This window comes from Periplaneta americana, chromosome 12, assembly GCF_040183065.1.
Source record: "Periplaneta americana isolate PAMFEO1 chromosome 12, P.americana_PAMFEO1_priV1, whole genome shotgun sequence".
Taxonomy (NCBI): Eukaryota; Metazoa; Arthropoda; class Insecta; order Blattodea; family Blattidae; genus Periplaneta; species Periplaneta americana.
This window is the reverse complement of record NC_091128.1, coordinates 76,571,635-76,592,957: the sequence shown is the minus strand read 5'-3', so window position 1 is coordinate 76,592,957 and position 21,323 is coordinate 76,571,635. Positions and strand designations below refer to the sequence as shown.

The 21,323-nt window shown below is 33.9% G+C and overlaps 1 long non-coding RNA gene across 1 annotated transcript in view; it reads left to right on the top strand.

Annotated features, from left to right (window-relative positions):
- The window catches only part of LOC138710571 (uncharacterized), a 133,398-nt gene extending 113,879 nt beyond the window's left edge, over positions 1 to 19,519 (top strand). Inside the window, exon 3 of the long non-coding RNA XR_011335266.1 lies at positions 19,389 to 19,519. This is a non-coding gene — a long non-coding RNA (uncharacterized lncRNA). The remainder of the gene's footprint in view (positions 1 to 19,388) is intronic.
- The last annotated feature ends 1,804 nt before the right edge of the window (positions 19,520 to 21,323 follow it).

The window sequence follows — 21,323 nt, the reverse complement described above, 5'->3', positions numbered from 1 at the left end:
GTTTTACTGAAAAAAAAATGTCAATACCTACAATAGTTTTCGAGTTATGATTTAAAAACTAAGATTTTGCAATATCAGTCCCTCCTGACAGTGAATAGCGCCACGTCCACTCTAAAAATTTGTATTTTTTTTTGGAGGGGGGGAGAAATATTTCTCATACCAGCTGTTTGGAGATTAAATTTCTCATACTGGTAACAATCTTAATCATGGCTGCTTGTTTGTAAACACAAGAACGTGATTTTTGGTTTCAAGACATTTTAGCCTATATAGAAAATGTTTAATACTCATTTTCCGTAAATTATGGTTCATTTTCAAGAATCGTTTTCCTGATAACTCAAAAACTATCAAACATTCTGTGATGAAATTTTTTGTGTGTATTTATGCATGTTGTATCTATTAAATTGTGTAAAATCACACCTCTATCTTGGATAGATTTTTTTGATCAGAAATAAAATCATTTTTAAAAAACGGTAATATATCAGAAAATAAAACTATTATTTATTAACAATTGTAGTTGAAAGAGAATGATATTGCAAACATGAGTTTCAGCAAGAAAATAAAAGAGAGAGAACATGAAAAAGTTGAATGTTTGAGTTATGAAGGAAAAGCATCATCACTGCACAGTGAACTGCCACCATTTTGGATTTTGAAGAAATATATAAATAATTGTTTGATATAGCGGAAGAACTGTGTTTTATACCTACAAATTATCATTATTGTATAACTTACAATAATGGAGGGAAAGAATGTTGAATATTTCCAAAATTTTACTGCCGTAAGCTGCACCTAACCCCTTAATATCAATGTCTTGTAGCCGATTGTTTCCTTCGGCACATATAAAAAACTGAATGTAATAGAAATATTTATATTGCGCCTAGCTTGGCAAGAATTTCGCAATGCAGAGTTTAATGGAAAAGCTTTTACGGCTGCCACAGACTATCCATTTACACCTTACTTTGTTCCATAACTTTTATTGCTTCAAAGTTGGCATAGCAATTAGGGGTAAGTGCGATAGGAGTATATAGGCCTACTTCCATAGCAGTTTTCGAAGAAAAAAGGCGGAAATTTTAGAGCCACGATATTCTATATGTCCTTGCAATTCACCTCTTAATTTACTCAAAACAAATACATCGCATTATACGAGGAAGTTGCGAAAATTTAGGTATGGGTACATGAGACACACCAAGTTTTGTTAGTATACACGACAGAGTGAGCGAAAAGTCCAGCTATATTTGTTGTTATGCTATATTTATGAATTACACTGAGAAACAATTTTTTTCTCATTTTCTGTTGTGTGAGAATTTTCAACTGATTTCAAATCTGAATTTGGTTTCCTGTCCATGCTGTAGTTATCATGTAATTTTGAACTTAAGAATTAAAAAAAAAAAAAAAAACACACACACACTCATTGGTATTTACACTGGGTGTAGGTGGACAACGACGCTTAAATCAACCTAAGAAACATTAATTATGTTTTACAAACATCATTTTTATTTATCTTTACAGTTTTCAATGTAAAAAGAAATTCTGATTAGCAAAACGCAAATTTTCTGTTTTTGAAATGAGATCATGGTTTCTTCAACTAGATGTAAACTCTGAGGAACTTCCGGTTTTAGTTGCTAATGGTTTAGCCTCTTTTGAAGATGGAAGTGAACATTGTGAGTAAGATCACGAAGCTTGTGACGAAGTGCATGAAAATATTGTTGTAGAAACCCACCCTTGAAACTCTGGAAGTAGATATATCAAATAATGTGAATGAACAAATTGTCGGCTGAGAGAGAATCATATTTTCCTCACTTCACACCAACATTGACTTGATGAAGCAGTTCAAGGCATTGAATACTGATGGTGATAGTTTTCAATATATAGTTTCTGTTTTTCTGCAGATGTATTCTAATACGAGGGATTTGTCAGGAAGGTGAGTAGAAAGGAGAATGCAATATGACGTCTTTTGTGACAGTTATAAAAAAAATTTCTTGGTGCCGAACACTAAGGCAGATAACTATGAGGTTGTGTTTGGAAGAATGTTGTTGTCTTTTCGTGATTTTGGGTACAACATGGGTGTAAAAGTCCATTTCCTAAACAATCATCCGGATCAATTCCCCAAGAACCTTAGGGCTGTTAGCGGTGAAAAGGGACAGCACTTCCATTAAGACCTGAAGGTGATGGAAGAGCGTTATCAAGGGCGATGGAACAAGAAAATGATGGCAGAATACTGCTGGGGCATCAAACGAGATTGCTCTGACCAAGACCACAAACGCAAAAGCTACAAGCGCAAATTCTTGCCAGAATAGAACCTATTTGAACATATCATGCTATCCACATCCATTTTCTTACTTTACGTGCCGTCCATAAAAGCTAACATTAAAGTGAAAAAAATAAAGTGTTGAATTGCAAAAAAAAAAAAAAAAAAAACAAAACAAAACAAACAAAAAAACAAAAAAAAACCACAAAAACAAACAAAAAACTATAGCTTACAAAGAAAACTACCTTCAGATTAATTTGAAATCAGCACACCATAATTAGGTTAGAATAAGTGCTGGTACCAATGCCACAAATATTATGTTTCCCTCTGTTATGAATGGAAATGTACCTGTTAAACTTATGCATCGAAAACGTCAGCGTGAGTCCAACCATGATCACTTTCGGAGGACTGCGCTCAATTTCTTGACAAAAGTGGAGATTCTCCTTATCCCAAAAGATGTTAAGATTTCATGAACTGCAGTAAATGCTACATTCGTCAAGAGAGAATTCGTTTTGCTTAACAAGTGTGGAAAATGTTTTCAGCAAGTAGGCACGTGCATCTGATGCCTGTCCAAATCCGTGTCTTTAATTCATTAATAGTCAAGTGGCGTCATATACAGAGTGTTAAAAAAGTATCCAATATTTTAGGAGGTGATAGTATACATCAAAACAAGAAAATAATGTCTAATAAACAGGGTCCTACAACATATACTTTCTGAGATCTGAACACTTGTTCATAGGAGGCGCTCAATGTCGTTCATTCATGGCAATGCATATCTCTGCCCTACAATACAGCAGACTACCAGATAATCATACCGTAGTTGACACGCTTGGCATGGAATAATGATACGTCGCAAGAAATACTGAAAACAAAATTTTGGTTGTGGATATGGGCGGGGATTAAGCAGAGATGGTGTTCTGAATTTTCGTAATCAGCATGTGTGGGCTGATGAAAATTGCAATTCAGTTGAAGAAACAAGGCATCAGCGCCGATTCTCAATCAACGTATGTGCAAGCGTTCTTAGTGATAGAGCAATAGGGCCATACGTGCTACACGGAGATTAATTGGGGCTCGTTATCAGAACATTCTTATTATTGTATTAACAACAAATTTCAGAGTGCGTGATTCCTTACGCCAAAGAGCAGAGGACTGCATTGCCATGAATGGACGTGACATTGAGCACCTCTTATGAACAAGTGTAGAGATCTCAGAAGTATGTGTTGTAGGACCCATGTTTATCAGACATTATTTTCTTGTTTTGATGCATACTAGCACCTCTTAAAATATTGTATACTTTTTTCCTAACACCCTGTATGTGAGGGACTTCATAATGACATAAATTAGTTAAAAGTAACTAACACTGAGCATACTCGTACAATAAAGATGCAAAAAGAAATCATATACAGAGTGGAAGTGATATAACTGTGAAGATTGAAAGGGGCAACAGAATGTACTAGTATTAAAATAAAAGCTATTGTGGGTTTTGTAATTAAGTATATGGTTAATTTTAAAATTATGCTGAACATCTGCGTAGTTTGGCACAGCGCATCACCGGCTAACCTTTGAATAGGCCTACACACACTAAGGTCCGAAGAGCAGCATTCCGTCCCTTTGTCACTGCAGCAGTTTTGCCAGATTTCTAATGGCAGGAAGTAACGATGCGTGCTAATCTTTTTACCTAATTTGCAAGAAAACCGTCTATTTCATTTAAAAACTGCTAAGAGATCAATCATTCCTTATCACTTTCTCTAATGCTAGGACTAAAAATAAAAATCTTACGGATTGTACTTATCAAGTAAGGCAATGTTAGCGGTTAGGGAATTTTTCTTTCTGAGAATAGTTTTCATTTGAGACTATGGTATTAGAATTTTTTGTTGCACTCAATCGAAGGAATGAGCTGTTACAATCTGTACATTTACATTACTTTCAATCTGCATAGTAAATAATTCTGGCAAAAAATGTTTTGTAAGGCTGAAATAATAGAAATATAAAGCAGAAAATTTAAAAATTCTGACACGAAAAATCAAGGAAAGAAACCAAATGTTTAGCATTACTGACACTCCGATATATTCTTCACGCTGACGAGCCAGAAATGTAGAGATGATCTGTCGCTTCCTGAAGAGAGCAGATAAGTGTGTATGAAAAGTCACTTTAGCGGAATCACTAATACGTCGTTTCTTGACTGATGAGGAATGATGGAACGGGCAAAATGACACCTGTTTATTTATTTATTTATTTATTTGTTTGTTTGTTTATTTAATCTGGCGGAATTAAGGCCACCAGAAATAAAAATACAAAAAAGAAACAACTGCAGAGAGAGTAAATAATATGATGAAATAAAAGTAAAAATACAAAAAAGAACACACACAAAAAGTTTAAATACAAATAATGGGAGGAAAGAAAAAAAAGGCAAGCGCAAAGATAATATCACAATAGGACAAAGTACTATATAATATATTTACTGCTTAATATGCACAAAAAAAAAGATTAAAGGAAATAACTAGATATCTAAAAATTTAATAACTGTTTGTACAAATTCCAACAGTAGCAATTTCAAAACATTTACAATAAAGTTAATATGCCTGGGTTAAATCCCAAATCTCTCCGCAATGCATATGAAGAGAAAGCATAATATGTCACTATTAGTAGACTAGTGATTCGTCCATCGGACGGGGACATTAAGTCTGGCGGTCCCCTTGGTACTATTCGACAGGAGTAGGCTACGTCCCGGCACCGGGTTTTCCCTTCTGCCTTCCTCATCTTCATCATCAGTCTAATTCATTTCCTACACTACACTTACACGAACACTTGTATATACACTCATCCTAGTACACAACTTAACTCTTCACTGATACACATCATGCACAGCGTGACCTCCGAAGTGGTGTGCAACTTGAAAAATGGGCTACAGTCACGTAAATAAAGTGGGTTGGCATTGGATAAACACAGAGACACACACAATAAAGTTTAAAAAAATTTGTTTACTGTATTGTACTATTCTCAGTAAGAAAGTGTTTCCTAAATTTGTTCTTGAATACTGTTAAATTTCGACAGTCTCTGATATCACTGGATAGGGTATTCAACAAGCGCGATGGCGAGATAGTGTGTGATAATTACGTTGATGTTTTATGTTGATATGGCTAGTATACGACTATTTTGCGTGCGTGTGTAGAGATTGTAATACAATAGATAACTAAAGTGAGAGGTAAGGTATGTAGGGACAGAGGTGTGAAGGATTGGAAAAGGAGAACAAGGGAATCAAAATTTCTTCGTTCATTAAGCCGAAACTAGTTTAGAGTTTGAAATTGGAGACGTCACAGAGATAGGCTATAGAGGTAAACTTCGAGCGGGAAAAGGAGCATCTCTAAGCACTTCCGCATACATATGCTTTTGTGCACCCGTGATGGAATGAGTTGCGTGCCGATTGTTCTGTCCGGCTAAAGAGACTCTATCATCCGCTACACCACGCATTGCTCTCAGACAAGTTCTGAATAGCATGTCTTTGATAATGGTCTGCCGAATAGATATCTGAGTCATGTCCCTGTTAGAAGTGAGGTCTTGAGTGGAATTTGGGTCCTCTCTCTGCAGGTCAATTATCTAGGATCCACCACCACTGTTACTATGAAGCTAACATCATGGATCGATCAAAAGTGTCAGTTCAAATGACGCTCGACCAAAGTAAAAGATGAATGAAGTCATTTCAATATATTTTCTATGTTCGTGATTGAAAAACCATAACAGAAACTCGTATTATTGCCGTCATGGAAACACTTGATATACATACAGACTCTGGCTACACAGAATAGGAAATAGCTACAACTGTTGTTAATTGGCCCATATTCGAATGAAGTCTGATAAGTGTAATATGTTACTGATCAGCAATGTACGAAATGGAGTGAGAAAGGATCTGGCCACCCTACCCTACTATCTTCTGGCTTGATTGTCACATTAGTGATGTCTTATTGGTGTCAGTTCCATTCAGTCTTCGGACTGCTAATTAAACATAAAAAAAGAGATATTGTAAATACCAGATCTCTTTGGAACCTTACGTTTTATAAGAAATCGACTTATACAAATTGAAATATAAGTAGATAATATTTAAATAAAATTTATTAATAACGCCGTCGAAGAGAAAGATATCATTGATCTTTCAATTTAATTTACACAGTAAATTTTCCACCGGAATATAAGGGGATTCAGCTACTACAATAGACAACATATTTATTGGAAAGGAACGAATATGTATATCTCAAACAACCCCAATAATTAATGGTCTATCGGATCATGATACTCAACTCCTAGATATAAATATTAACATAGCATAAAAAACAATTAAAGTAAGTTTCAGAAACAGAGAATCATTAAATAATTTCGAAATAAATCTTTAAAATATCATGAGAAAAAATATATAGTCAAAGTGTCAACAAGTTCCATAAAACATTTCTAAATATTTTTTTAGTCCAGTTTTCCTGTAAAATATAAAAATTAAAAAATATGCTGCAATAGATAGATTGCACAAGGTATTAAAGTCTCATGCAAAACCAAGAGATCATTATATATACACTGAGTAGAAATAAAATTGATACAAACTTAAAGCAACACTATAAAATTACTCAAAAATATTACACAAAGTGATCCAAAAACCTAAATAATTACACATACATCTTGATTACACAACTTTTAACACTGTATCACTTCGGAATATGTATTATATGCATTATATGACAACAACAATACACATACATAACACAACCAACCACCCAACACAACACAAACAAGCTGCATTCCGAACAATGGTACACAGACTACTCAACATACCAATGAACCAACAGGATTACAACGAAGAGCTAAACACAATCAAATACATAGCACAAGAAAACGGATACAACCCCAACATAATAGACAACATAATACGTAAGACAAAACATAATCACAAAAAACATAAGAATACAACATAAACACAAGAACACAAAAAATACATCACACTAACATACGAAAACAAAAACACACACAAGATTGCAACCTCATTCAAGAAATTAAATTACAACATCGGATACAGAACAAATAATACTCTACAAAAACATCTCAACACACAAACACAAACAAACAAACAAATACAGCCACACAGGCGTATGCAATCTCAAATGTAACACCTGCAACAACTTATACATAGAACAGACAGGCAGATCATTTCAAACACGTTACAAAGAACTCGTCATAGCCATAACAAAATTACAAAACGCCTCCACATATGCAGAACACATCACAAATGCTAACCACACCTACAGAGACATCAACACAGGCATGGAAATTCTACACATCCAACCAAAAAGCCAGAAACTAAACACACTAGAACAATATGAAATATACAGACACACAAAAACACACCCTAATGCAATTCTCAACACACAACTCAATTTTAGAATACACACACTCTTTGACTCCACATTACACTACACAAACACATCCCCACAGGAAACAAAACAAGAGGCGCCAAGACCAGCAACGACCAGTTCTGAAGAAGACCAATAACAGGACGAAACATGTAAACCAGGTACGATAGAATTTAACACGAGAAAGTCCCATAATACATATTCCGAAGTAAATAATTATATTTGGTCTGTAATACAACAATACAAAACTTTGATAATAAAATCAAAATAACTTGGAATGTAATTTAAAAAAAGTGGAGGACGAAAAAGTAAAGTAACAAACTATAACCTTATATCAAACAATATGAAAGCGTCAGACCTAAATGAAATTGCAAGTATATTTAACAAATATTTTCGTTCAACAACTGATAACCTCAGCATCCCCAAGATAATGTTATTAAGAGTTTAGACTCTTTAACACACAATTTTCGAACAAAATTCCCAATAAGCAAACAAGAAGTAAAAAAAAAACACCTCAGGGTATGGTAAAATAACAAGCAGAATATTAAAAGCGAGTTCACATATTATAGCTAGGCCACTAAGTTATTTATGTAACTATTCAAAGTTCAATGTTATATTTCCCGAGAGATTATTATATTCAGTGGATATTCCTATCTTCAAAAAAAGAAGAAAAAACGACTCCAGAAAATCACAGACCCATATCACTTCTACCAATCTTCTCCAAAGTATTTGAAAAAGTAATGTATAAAATAGTATATCATCTTGAAAAATACAACAGTTTAGTCCCAGAACAATTTGGATTTAGGAAAAATAAATCCACCAAAAGTGCAAAATTTAGTTTAACTGGCAAAATTCTAAAGGCAATTAATAAAAGATTCCAAGTTGGAGGGATTTTCTGTGATTTATCCAGAGCATTTGACTGTATAAATCATAAAATTCTGCTAGACAAATTAGATTATTATGGAATTAAAGGCGTTGCACACCATTGGTTTCACTCATATCTCATAGATAGGAAACAGGAAGTCGAAATCAGTATAACTATGAAATCTGCCCCGACATGGGGAACTATTAATAATGGAATTCCTCAAGAATCAATATTAGGTCCCCTACTTTTTCTAGTGCTCATAAATGATCTTGCCCTCTCCTAATAAAAGATGTAGGTCATCCCATATTATTTGCAGATGACACAAGTATAGTAATTACAGCCAATATCTCTAACACATTCCAATCTTTAACATAGGCAATTCACTTCAGAGTGTATAATTGGTTCTCAGTCAATAAAGTATATTAATTTGTAACAGAACTAACATAATCCAATTTAAATCTTGCTTAAATTCAACCTCGCAAATTTCAAGCGCAATAATTAAAAAAAGTCCCTAATAGAAACAACAATAACCAAATTTCTTGGTTTACAAATCGATGATGTGTTAAATTGAATAAACTATATTAAAGAAATTACAACCAAACCAAATTCACCTTGTTTTGCTATTAGATCTCTGCAAGAGATAGTAAATATCAATACCTTAAAAACAATATAGCCTACTTTGCATACTTCCACTCGGTAATGAGTTTTGAAATAATATTCTGAGGAAATTTTACAGAGATTAACAGTATATTCTACAAAAAAGAGTAATTAGAATAATAGTAGATGCCAAATTTAGGGAATCGTGTAGGACTGTTTCCAAAAAACTACAAATAATGCCAATGGCTTTTCATTAATAATCTTCCTCGTATGTAATCGTGAAAAATTTGAAACTAATTCAACAGTTCATAGCATAAATATGCGTCAAAAAATTACTTTCATAGTCCACTGTTAAGTTTGTGGTGATGTCAAAAAGGAGTGCATTATATGGCAGTAAAAAGCTTTAATAGCCTCCCTTTGGATATCAAAAATCAAACTCAAAAGATATAATTATTTAGGGCCAAATTAAAGAAGTACATAATTTCTCACGCTTTCTATTCTATAGGTGAATATTTATGACATTCAACAACACTTCATGAATATTTCTGTCATGTATTAACCCTTCAGTGGTAACGTTGGGTCTACCAGACCCAGACTAAATTTATTTTAAATGTAACGTAATTTGGCAACAATGGATTTTCCTCACCTCCCCTCTACCTTTCAAATTAACGTTCCTCATTAAATTTAAGTGGCTACAAACATTCTACAGTTGACCATTGTTGAGTGAGGAAGCAATTTACGAGGTCTGGGTCTGACAGACCCAACGTTACTAGTAGCGTTACTATTTCGAGGTAAGTTGAATTGCAAATAATCGTATCTTTGTAGTATAATGTCTTACTATTTCAACAATGAAATTGTTTTAAATTATATTCTTAAAAATCTGTTATATTTCTAATGTTTAATTTTCTTATAATGTACACTTTTCTCATAGTGTACAAAATGGATGAAAGTTATGAAGCTCGTGTTGCACGAATATAAAAAATGTTACAACAAGAATTAAATAATGAAACATGTGAGCCAGAAGAAGAAGATGATCATGATGATGATGATGATGATGATGAAGTTGCAGATCCTATCTTGTATATAGAAAGTGACCACAATACAGATACCGATGAAGAATTTAGTGAAAATAACAGTGATGAATTTGGGCGGCCGGGTAGCTCAGTTGGTAGAGCAGCTGGCTACGGACTGGAAGGTCCGGGGTTCGATCCCAAGTGGTGACAGGATTTTTTTCTCGTTGCCAAACTTTCAGAACGGCCCCGAGGTTCACTCAGCCTCCTATAAAATTGAGTACCGGGTCTTTCCCGGGGGTAAAAGGCGGTCAGAGCGTGGTGCCGACCACACCACCTCACTCTAGTGCCGAGGTCATGGAAAGCATGGGGCTCTACCTCCATGCCCCCCAAGTGTCTTCATGGCATGTTACGGGGATACCTTTACCTTTACTTTTTTTTTTTAACAGTGATGAATTTAGTGAGAATGTCAGTGAGGAAGACAACTGCCAATATTTCATTGGGAAAGACGGTGAAACAAAATGGAGAAAAGAAGTGGGAAATATGAATATTCGTGCTCGACGTAGTAACATTGTTGCTACACGTTTACCGACAGTGAGACAAGGAGCAAAGAATGCGCATTCTATACTAGACACATGGTCCCTATTTATAGATGAGGAAATGATCGATTTAATTGTGAATAATACAAATAAGTACATACTAAAACTCACTGCAAATTATTATTCTGAGCAACGATTCACTCATCCCACCAACAGAAGTGAGATAATGTCCCTAATTGGTTTGCTGTATGTGGCTGGTTTGTTGCATGCAGAAAGACTGAATGTCGAGGAACGGTGGGAACGAGATGGAACAGGTGTAGAAATGTTCTGGGCCACAATGTCCTTGCAGAGATTTCGTTTCTTGTGCCGATGCTTGCGATTTGATAATTTGGAAGCACGTCAGGAGAGAAAATCCATAGATAAACTAGCTCCTATCCGCGAGTTTTTTCAATTTTTTGTAGAGAAGTGCAAGAAAAACTTTTCAATTGGAATTTTTGCAACTTTGGGTGAGACTCTTGTGTCTTTCCGTGGAAGATGTCAATTTCGCATATATATGCCAAAGAAACCCTCCAAGTATGGGATAAAAATTTTCAGTATTTTTGACGCAAAATTATTATATTTTGCAAATATGGAGGTACACTTGGGCCAACAACCAGAAGGACCATTTGTGATAAACCACAAAGCAGAAGCTTTGGTGAAAAGATTGTACCAACCGATTTATCAGTCTTCTCGTAATGTGACCATAGATAATTGGTTCACAACTCACAATCCGCAAGAACAAAAGAGTGTTGCCCAGTGTCTTTGTGAATGCAAAATGCAAGGAAGAATACAGTAGTGTGTTCGGTTTTCAAGAGGACTGCACCCTTGTGTCTTACGTACCAAAGAAGAATCGGTGTGTAGTGTTGATATCCAGCATGCACCATGACTAAAAACTAGATGAAACCACAGAGGACAAAAGAAAGCCAGATATTGTTTCGTTCTATAATGAGACTAAAGGCGGAGTCGATACTGTCTACCAAATGTGTGCTGAGTATGATGTAGCACGAAATACCAGACGTTGGCCCATGGCGTTATTTTACCATATCCTGAATGTTGCTGCAATAAATGGCTACGTTATTCATAAAGTGAATACTGCAACAGTAACACCAAGACGAAATTATCTTAAAGAATTGGCAAAAAGTTTAGTAGAAAGCCAGGTGAAGAACAGGGCTCAGAATAAATACAATCCAATGGACCTAAGAATATCAGCAGCCAGACTGTGTGGAACAACCCTGCAAGAACATGCTCCTGAACCCCCTCAGTCTGGAAGAAGAGGACGTTGCTATCGATGTAAAGACAACAAAACGAAATATTTCTGCCGAAAATGTAATAAATGGCTCTGTTTGAGTCATGCATGCATGTTATGTGACAGCTGCTCAGGAAACGACGATTGACATTTTCGTTTTGAATTGTGGATAGGCTGTGTTACAAACTAGTTTTTATAGTAAAATATATTTGTCACTCATTAATTTAAAACAAATATATTAACTATTATAAGATGCTTGACTGTTTTGATTAACATTTTCTATAACATAAAATTAAAGCCTATAATTGCAGTTCTGTTTGATTTTTACGTTGTTATTTGTATTTGAGTTCTGTATTAATATTTCAAATATAATATAAAAAAATTAATAAAAATAGTTATATAATTCAAGTTAATACACTTCATAGTTATAAAAAAATGTGTATGGGTCTCTCAGACCCAACGTTACCACTGACGTAAGTTTTCTTAACGTTACCATCGTAGGGTTAAGTATTGTTACTAAACATTTGTGTTGTACTAGTAGACTATATTGTAAAACTCTTCTGTGTATATTTCAACTAGACTGACTATAATTAAGACTTTATAGTACTATTAAGATTTTTTGACATGTTCCATATTAGTTGTGAAGCGATACACGAATGCCATGGAATGTAAATAAATACAATACAATGCAATGTTAGCTTAAGAGTTGTGTTATTTGTCTTAGTAAAGTAGGTTATTCCTGTAAGTAGTCTGTAGATTCTGAATAATATGAGCAGCCAAGAAGGGTACCTACATGAAGTTCAATGTAGTGTGTTGAACATTGTTGAAGATGTAATGAGTACCAGCGGCATGTAACGCTTAAGGTGACAAGTGCGGGAAATAAGCGATATGAAATAGTTCTGAATATTACCGAAAGGTGGCAGAAGCAGTGCATTCAGGAACGCGCTCTGAAGCAAGCTTCATACTTACAGCACACCAATAGATGGCATTGAATTGATGAGAGAGAAGTAGTATTGCCTTGTGTTTATGAATGAAACAGGTGCGTAGATTATAACGTGACTTTCTTCACGTTCGGTTGAAGCAATAAAATTCTTCCTAAGTAAAGACTTATTCGAGAACCATATGTTTGAAGTACTAACACTTACCTGTATGTTTGTCCCTTCCATAATGACTTATAATTTTAATGTAAAATAGTTAAGTAAAATAAATTAAACTAATCGGTTACAATGCACTGATCATCATCATCATCATCATCATCATCATCATCATCATCATCATCATCATCATCATCATCATCATCATCATGAACAAACCAAAAGCTAGCCGACTAGCCCTGCGCAGCACTGTGTAAGTATTCCATGTTTTCTACATGGTGAAAGGTGTGCAACGTAACAGATCGGTTTGAAGTGAATTTGCAATATCTAATTATAAAATCTATTACTTTATATTGTACTCAAGCATTTTTGCGTGTGCAGCATAATAGGCATACATTTAGGAGAAGGAAAGTGTACGTGAAAATAAATGGATGAATGGATGGATGGATGGATGGAGGCGCGGGCTGATGGGTGGGCGGTGAGTGAATGGATGGATGGTTAAGAATTTAGGAGAGTAGGGAAGTATAGGTAGATAAGTATAGGGAGATAGGTAAATGGGTAAACATATATATACGTAGACCTATATAGGAAGATGGGATATACTAAGTATAGGTAGGTAGACTGGTACTAGTTGGTTAAGTAGAGAGGTAGGTAGGTACATAGGGAGAAACGGTTATAGACTACCTGTCTATAGATAAACATATGCTGTAAGTAGGTAGGTATGTAGATACGTAGATAATGTTATAAACATATGTTTTTAGTAAGACAAATATATAGAGAGGGAAGTAAATAGATAAATCCTGCAGGTAGATACGTGAATAAGCATATATGTAAGTGGGAGATAAATGAGTATATAGAGTGGGAGATGAATAGATATGCATATAGAGTAGGTAGATAGTTGAAGACCACATAAATAGGAAGAGAGGCATAAATAAATAAAGAGATAGGTAAATAGATAAGCATATATAGGGTGATAAGCAAATAGATAAATACTGCAGGTATATAGGTGAATAAGCATATATGTAGGTTGGAAGACGGGTAAGTATACAGAGAGTTATATGAATAGATATGCATATACAGTAGATAGATAGATAGATAGATAGATAGATAGATAGATAGATAGATAGATAGATAGATAGATAGATGGATGGATGGATGGATGGATGGATGGATGGATGGATGGATGGATGGATGGATGGATGGATGGATGGATGGATGGATGGATGGATGGATGGATGGATGGATGGATGGATGGATGGATGGATGGATGGATGGATGGATGGATGGATGGATGGATGGATGGATGGATGGATGGATAGATAGATAGATAGATAGATAGATAGATAGATAGATAGATAGATAGATAGATAGATAGATAGATAGATAGATAGATAGATAGATAGATAGATAGATAGATAGATAGATAGATAGATAGATAGATAGATAGATAGATAGATAGATAGATAGATAGATAGATAGATAGATAGATAGATATATAGATATATAGATAAAGGAAGGGAGGCATAAGTAAATAGAGAAATGGGTGAATAGATAAGCGTATACTGTAGATAGGTGAAAAAGCATATAAGTAGGTAAGGAAACTTACTATATAGAGAGATAAGCATATATGTAGGTCGGTAGATAGATGAATTAACATGTAAGTAGGTAATGAGACACAAAAGTATATAGGGAGATAGGTAACTAGATAACCATATAGGTTACTGTAGGTTGACTGATGAATAATCATATAAGTAGGTAAGGAGACATAAAGTATACTGTATATATAGAGAGGTAAATAGATATGTATATAGGTATATGAATAATCATATAAGTAGGTAGAGAGACTTAAGTGTATAGGGAGATAGGCAAATGGATTAGCATATACTGTAGGTAGGTAGATGAATAAGCATATAAGTAGGAAAGGAAACAGATAAATGTGTAGGGAGAGAGGTAAATAGATAAGCATATACACTAGATAAGGCAGTAACATAGATGAATGAGCATACATATAAGAAGGTAGGAAGACAGAGAAGTATGTTGTGAAATATGCAGAAAATATGCATTTATGGAAGGTAGGTGGGTAAGTGGATAGGTAGGCAGGTAGGCTGGCCTACATAGATGAATAAGGAAATAATTACAAGCTTCAACAATGTACACATTATTTTGTTTTGTTTAAATGATTGTGGAGTTTGGCTTAATGTTTAAATATGAGTTAGTTACACACTATATAATGGTGCTATTAAATTTCAACATAGAAGCTTGTGAAAAATGTCTTCCGGTAGTGAGGAAAGGACAAAAGGGCAAAAAACGACCTAAACTAGGTAGATTAACTGATATTAAAAAAACTCCTAGCTCAGAGCGACGAGACTGGTGAGGATTGTAAATATATAAGATATAAGTGCTTCCAATTTGTATCGAAAGTTGACAGAGACCAGATTATTAAACATTTCAACAAGTTAACACACAATGAACAAAATTCGTATCTCAGGGGACTTATTACAGTAAACTCGATAAAAAGCAGAAGACCTGAGAAACCTGAGGAAGATGCTACATTTCACGACAATTTTTATGGTTACAAGGTACGGGTTAAGAGGGAGGATGCAGTGATTGAAGTCCCTGTATGCAGAAAAGCTTTTATGTCGGTGCAGGGAATTACCAAGAAGAGGCGAGAAGTAATTCAGAGGTACTTGAAAGAAGGAGTCTCACCCAAAGATCGCCGAGGTAGTCACAAAAACAAACAAAAAATCGTCTAAATGAGGATACGTTAAAAGCTGTGTGTGATCATATTTCATCATAATATAAAGGGAGATAGGTCATTATAAAGTAGTTTGTAACATATCCAAATACATATACTTTTTAGGTGCATAATCACTTCAGAGAGCGGTATCCAAACCTGAATGTTTCTTATCAGAAGTTTAATGCAATATTAATGAAAAATTTAACATAAAGTTTGGTTATCCCAGAACTGACACCTGTAGTAGCCTATATGTAATGACTTTGTAACAGAAGTTGTATCTCTGAAGAAAAAAATACTTAATGTTCCAATGTCTGATAATGGACATAAATTAGTTGAAAAGAAAATACAGGATCTTACCATAGCCAACGGAGGCCATAAATTGAAGGCTGATGTTTTCTATACAAGGAAAAGAGCAGCTCGTAATGAACAGTGAAAAATGTCCGGAACGGGAGGCAATAGCTATGGAGTATCGAAAAAAATTGAATCTACCTAAGGTTACATTGATTGATGCATATTATCGCAGACAGCTTGGATTTTACAGTTTTAATATTCACGTTCTATCAACTAAAGAGTCATTTTTTCTGCTTATGATGAAACCATTGCTAATAAAGGTGCAAATGAAATATGTTCATTCTTGCATCACTTCATCATGTGCCATATGAATCAAAATGTTCGATATCTTGAGATATTTTGCGATTGAGCTTGTGGCCAAAACAAAAATTGGACTAATGTTGTTATACATCAGTATGTTAAATCTTTCAATCTTATGACTTAACACAAAATATAATAGTACATTATGCAACGAGCCTATAATGATAGTAATTAAGACGCAAGTATGGATATTTATGAAACGAGCGCAAGCGAGTTTCATAATATTCATACGAGCGTCTTAATTACCATTATAGGCAAGTATCATACGACTTTTTATGCTCGACCATATTTCTAACTTGAAATTATTCAGATGTATACATTTTATTTGTATCTGACAAGATCGGAAGTGACCTTGTTCTAGGTCGTGAATTGTGAGATGTGCGCAGATGCGAAAGTATTGATTTTTTCCGAGGAACAATAATGTCATTGACCTTGCTGTAATCCCGTTAAACTTGATATAACCTTGATTATTGAATTCGACATTGAAAAACGAGATGACAAATTGAATTTATTTGAATATTATTTACAATTAACGCTAATTATTATAGTAACAGAACATAACCTTCTGCGACAGTATTGGATTTCCAGCCTCCGTGACTTTTCGCTAATTCTCTTTCGATTGCATATCCGAGAATAATCGATACTTGCGGTTTTATAACGGCACAAAGCTGACTTGTCATTGGCTGAACACCTGTAAGCTGAGTTGTCATTGGCTGAAGACCTGTACTTTAACGAGTAGGTGTACTTTAATGACATGCATTAAAGGACTGCTACCAGGTGTATAATTACTACATTTCGGCATGGTCGAGCATAAAATAAATTAACTCAGTGTTTTATATATTTACATAATGTTGTATTATTCTACAAACGTTTTCACCGCCCTAGGGGCATCACCAGATACAGTGGTGTTTACAACAGCAAATATCTAAAATCAATTAAAAGAATATGACCACATGTTCAAAGTAATGCATCACAGTAGATTAATAATATGTGTACAATATCAAGCATAGTGTGCAATTGAATAAAATATTAGAATGAACATACAAATTATACATTAAGGCATAACCAGGTCAAAATATTAAAATCACAGGCCTAAATGACGTTTAATTGTGTGTTATGTTGAAGTATAGAGAATACAATATGTTTAATTATTATAATTTAATGCTAAAATATAAAAGTTGAGTCATCATACAACATTAATATACTATCATAGAGAACTGTTAACTATCTCATTTTTTGGACACATTATGCTTATAGCAAATGACCTTTCATTAATAAAATTATATATTTAAAGAACATATTATGCGTAAGTGTGTGCATTAATATATTATTAGTCAACACCTGTGGAGTAACGGCTAGCACGTCTGGCCGCGAAACCAGGTGGCCCGGGTTCGACTCCCAGTCGGGGCAAGTTACCTGGTTGAGGTTTTTTCCTGGGTTTTCCCTCAACCCAATATGAGCAAATGCTGGGTAACTATCGGTTCTGGACCGCGGACTCATTTCACCGGCATTATCACCTTCATCTCATTCAGACGCTAAATAACCTTAGATGTTGATACAGCGTCGAAAATAACCTAGTAATATATATATATATATATATATATATATATATATATATATATGTCATTATACGTTGAACAGTAATAATATGTTATGTGATTAGTTGCAATGCAGACGTATCACTAAATGTTGAGTCGTAAATAATCTGAAGTCAAATGTTGTAGTATGGCTTGCTGATGGGGCAAGTAAAATGTTTTTTATATTCATGTATTAACCATCGTATGCTCAATTTTATATATTGACATTCGGGAGTAAGATGTTTTTTAAATATATAATTTTATTAATGAAAGTTCATTTGCTATAAACATAATGTGTCCAAAAAATGAAATAGTTAACAGTTCTCTACGATAGTATATTAATGTTATATTTGGACTCAACTTTTATGTTTTAGCACTAAATTATAATTAAACATATTGCATTCTCTATACTACCATCAACATAACACACAATTAAGAGCTATTTAGGCCTGTGATTTTAATATTTTGACCTGGTTATGCCTTAATGTATAATTTGTATGTTCATTCTAATATTTTGTTCAATTGTACACTATGCTTGATATTCTACACATATTATTATTCTCCTATGATGCATTACTTGGAACATGTGGTCATATTCTTTTAATTGATTTTAGATATTTGATGTTGTAAACACCATTGCACCTGATGATGTCTCTAAGAGGGAAAACGTTTGTAGAATAATATAACATTTTGTAAATATCTAAAACACTGAGTTAATTTGTTTTGTATTTTGTGTTAAGCCATAAGATTGAAAGATTTAACATATTGATATATAACAACATTAGTATTGGGCTTAGCTGACCATATCAGAAATGCATTGTAAAAAATTGAACTGTTTTTAGACTAATGCATTACATTGTGCATCACACTCATAGACTACACTCAATCAAAATAACTTTCCCAATAGGCCTACGTGGTCACTCGTACTTAGAGTGCGATAAAAAGTTTGGGGTTGTTAATCAGCATAAAACAGCTGAGCTGCCAGACGACTGGATCCAGGAACTACAATTAGCAAGACAATTAGTAAGAAAAAAACCTTGCTGTTTCACAGCAACTCATGTGGACCAAAGCCTTGTTCGAAATTAGCCAGCACTTCTGGAGAAGAAATATCTTTGCAAGTCTCCATTCGCAATACGACAAGTGAAGGAAATTGTTGCAGACCAATTACATCCTAGATTTTTTAAGAATAGGATCACCTATAATGGAGCATGGAGGAGAGTTTAGTGTACACCCCTGGATCGTTACCGCAAATTGCTTCTTCACACTGCGGATAGTTCATCTTACCGGAAAAAAAACATACGAAGATAAATGAAAGTTTTTTATTGAAATATAAACCTGAATAGTTACTGCAAACATTTGATGCTCTTAACATTTCGTTGTTTTCTCTCTTTTTAGGTCCATTACCAGTTTTAGAGGAGAAGTACAAGGATATTCAACGACTCAAAGAATTCTGTGGGGTGGAAGCAAGGAGATTCTATGAGAAATTGACGAGAAAGGATTAATCAGTGTGAAAAATGTGATATTAATTGGCAAGAACATTAATTTCGTTACATAGTAAGTTCATACAATTAATGTGATTTCTAACAATTAAACAACATTCATTCTTCGTAAGAAATACATATCAAGACTACAAAATACTGTTGCAGATATGTATGATAGAAGTAATATGCTGAAAAAAAATTAAAAAATAAAAACTCATATTATAAAAACATACAAAAGATTTAAACTTTAATATACGAAAAGCGATAAAAATGAACATCCCCCTTATTGCTAATAGCCCTTCATTTTTTTTTTTCAGTTCTACTTCTAAATTCTGTTTCCTTTTGGTTTCATTTCAAAATTCTAAGTGGTTCGTTTTACTTATCCAAATACTCCTTGGACGTTACTAGTTCCATATTGAAACATTTAACCTTAACTTGTGCCGTTATTAAACCTCAATGTATTTGCTCAACATTGATCGAACCCGGGCAGTCTGGATGGCGCTAGCGCTTCGGCTTACAGATTCGGCGACTTATTGAGTCAGTAATTTATTGTTTGGTAGATCGAGATGAAATGATTGATTGTCTTGATTGATTGATTGTGTGACTGATTTATTGATTGATTCACTAACTTATTGATTAACTGACTTACTGTTTAATCAACTTATTGATTGATTCAGTGACTTATTCGTTCATTTATTGACTAACTTATTGATTGATTGACTTAGTGACTTATTCATAGATTTATTAACTGACTGGCTTATTGACTTATTAATTGTTTTAATGACTCACTCACTGATTTACTCAGTGACTGACATTGACTGACTCAGTGAGTGACTATTTCATTGAAAGCGCATGACTGATTGATTGTCTTAGTGACTAACTTATTGATTTACTCAGTGAATGACTTATTGATTGACTAACTTATTGATGGATTCAGTGACTGAGTTGTTGATTGATTGGCTAAATAAATAACTAAATTAGTGATTGATTATCTTAGTGACTTATTGATTGATTGTCTTAGTGACTGCCTTATTATGTTAGGACTAACTTATTAATTGCCTTAGTGACTGGCTTATTTATTTACTCAATGACTGATTTATTATCTTAATAATAATAATAATAATAATAATAATTTATTTATTTATTTATTTATTTATTTATTTATTTATTTATTTATTTATTTATTTCTAATGACAGAATTAAGGCTATAGGGCCTTCTCCTACACTCTACCAGGTCACAAAATATACAAACAGTGAAAATTTAACAAAAAGTTAAAGAACAGAATATTAACATATTACAAGAATAATAATAATAATAATAATAATAATAATAATAATAATAATAATAATAATAATAATAGCATAACAAAATCGACATTAAAAACATGAAAATAATATCATAAATAGAAAAAAGAAAGTAAAATACATTGGAATATAATAAAAGCAACTCATTTAGTACAAATAGTTAATACGGAAAACGTAAGGAAGAATATAACAAAATGGAAAGTAATAAAATAATAATAAAAAAGAAAAGAAATACGAAAATTAAATAAAATTCACAATAAAAAGGGTGTGATAATAAATTCATCTGTGATCAAGAGAACAAAAAAGGGAAAGGAAGGAATATATATATTTACAAAAAAAAGGGTGCTATGCATAGACATTTCGCTAGCCCACGCTACGAGAGTGCTAAACTAGCCCCGGCTATCGACTGATTACTTGTACAGGATTCATATCATATAATATCGCTAACAGTGGTTTATGAATACGGAAAACATTAATTCACCGATCATCCACCGGAAGCCCGCGCTAAGAATGTCTATGAATATGGCCCTTAGTGACTGACATC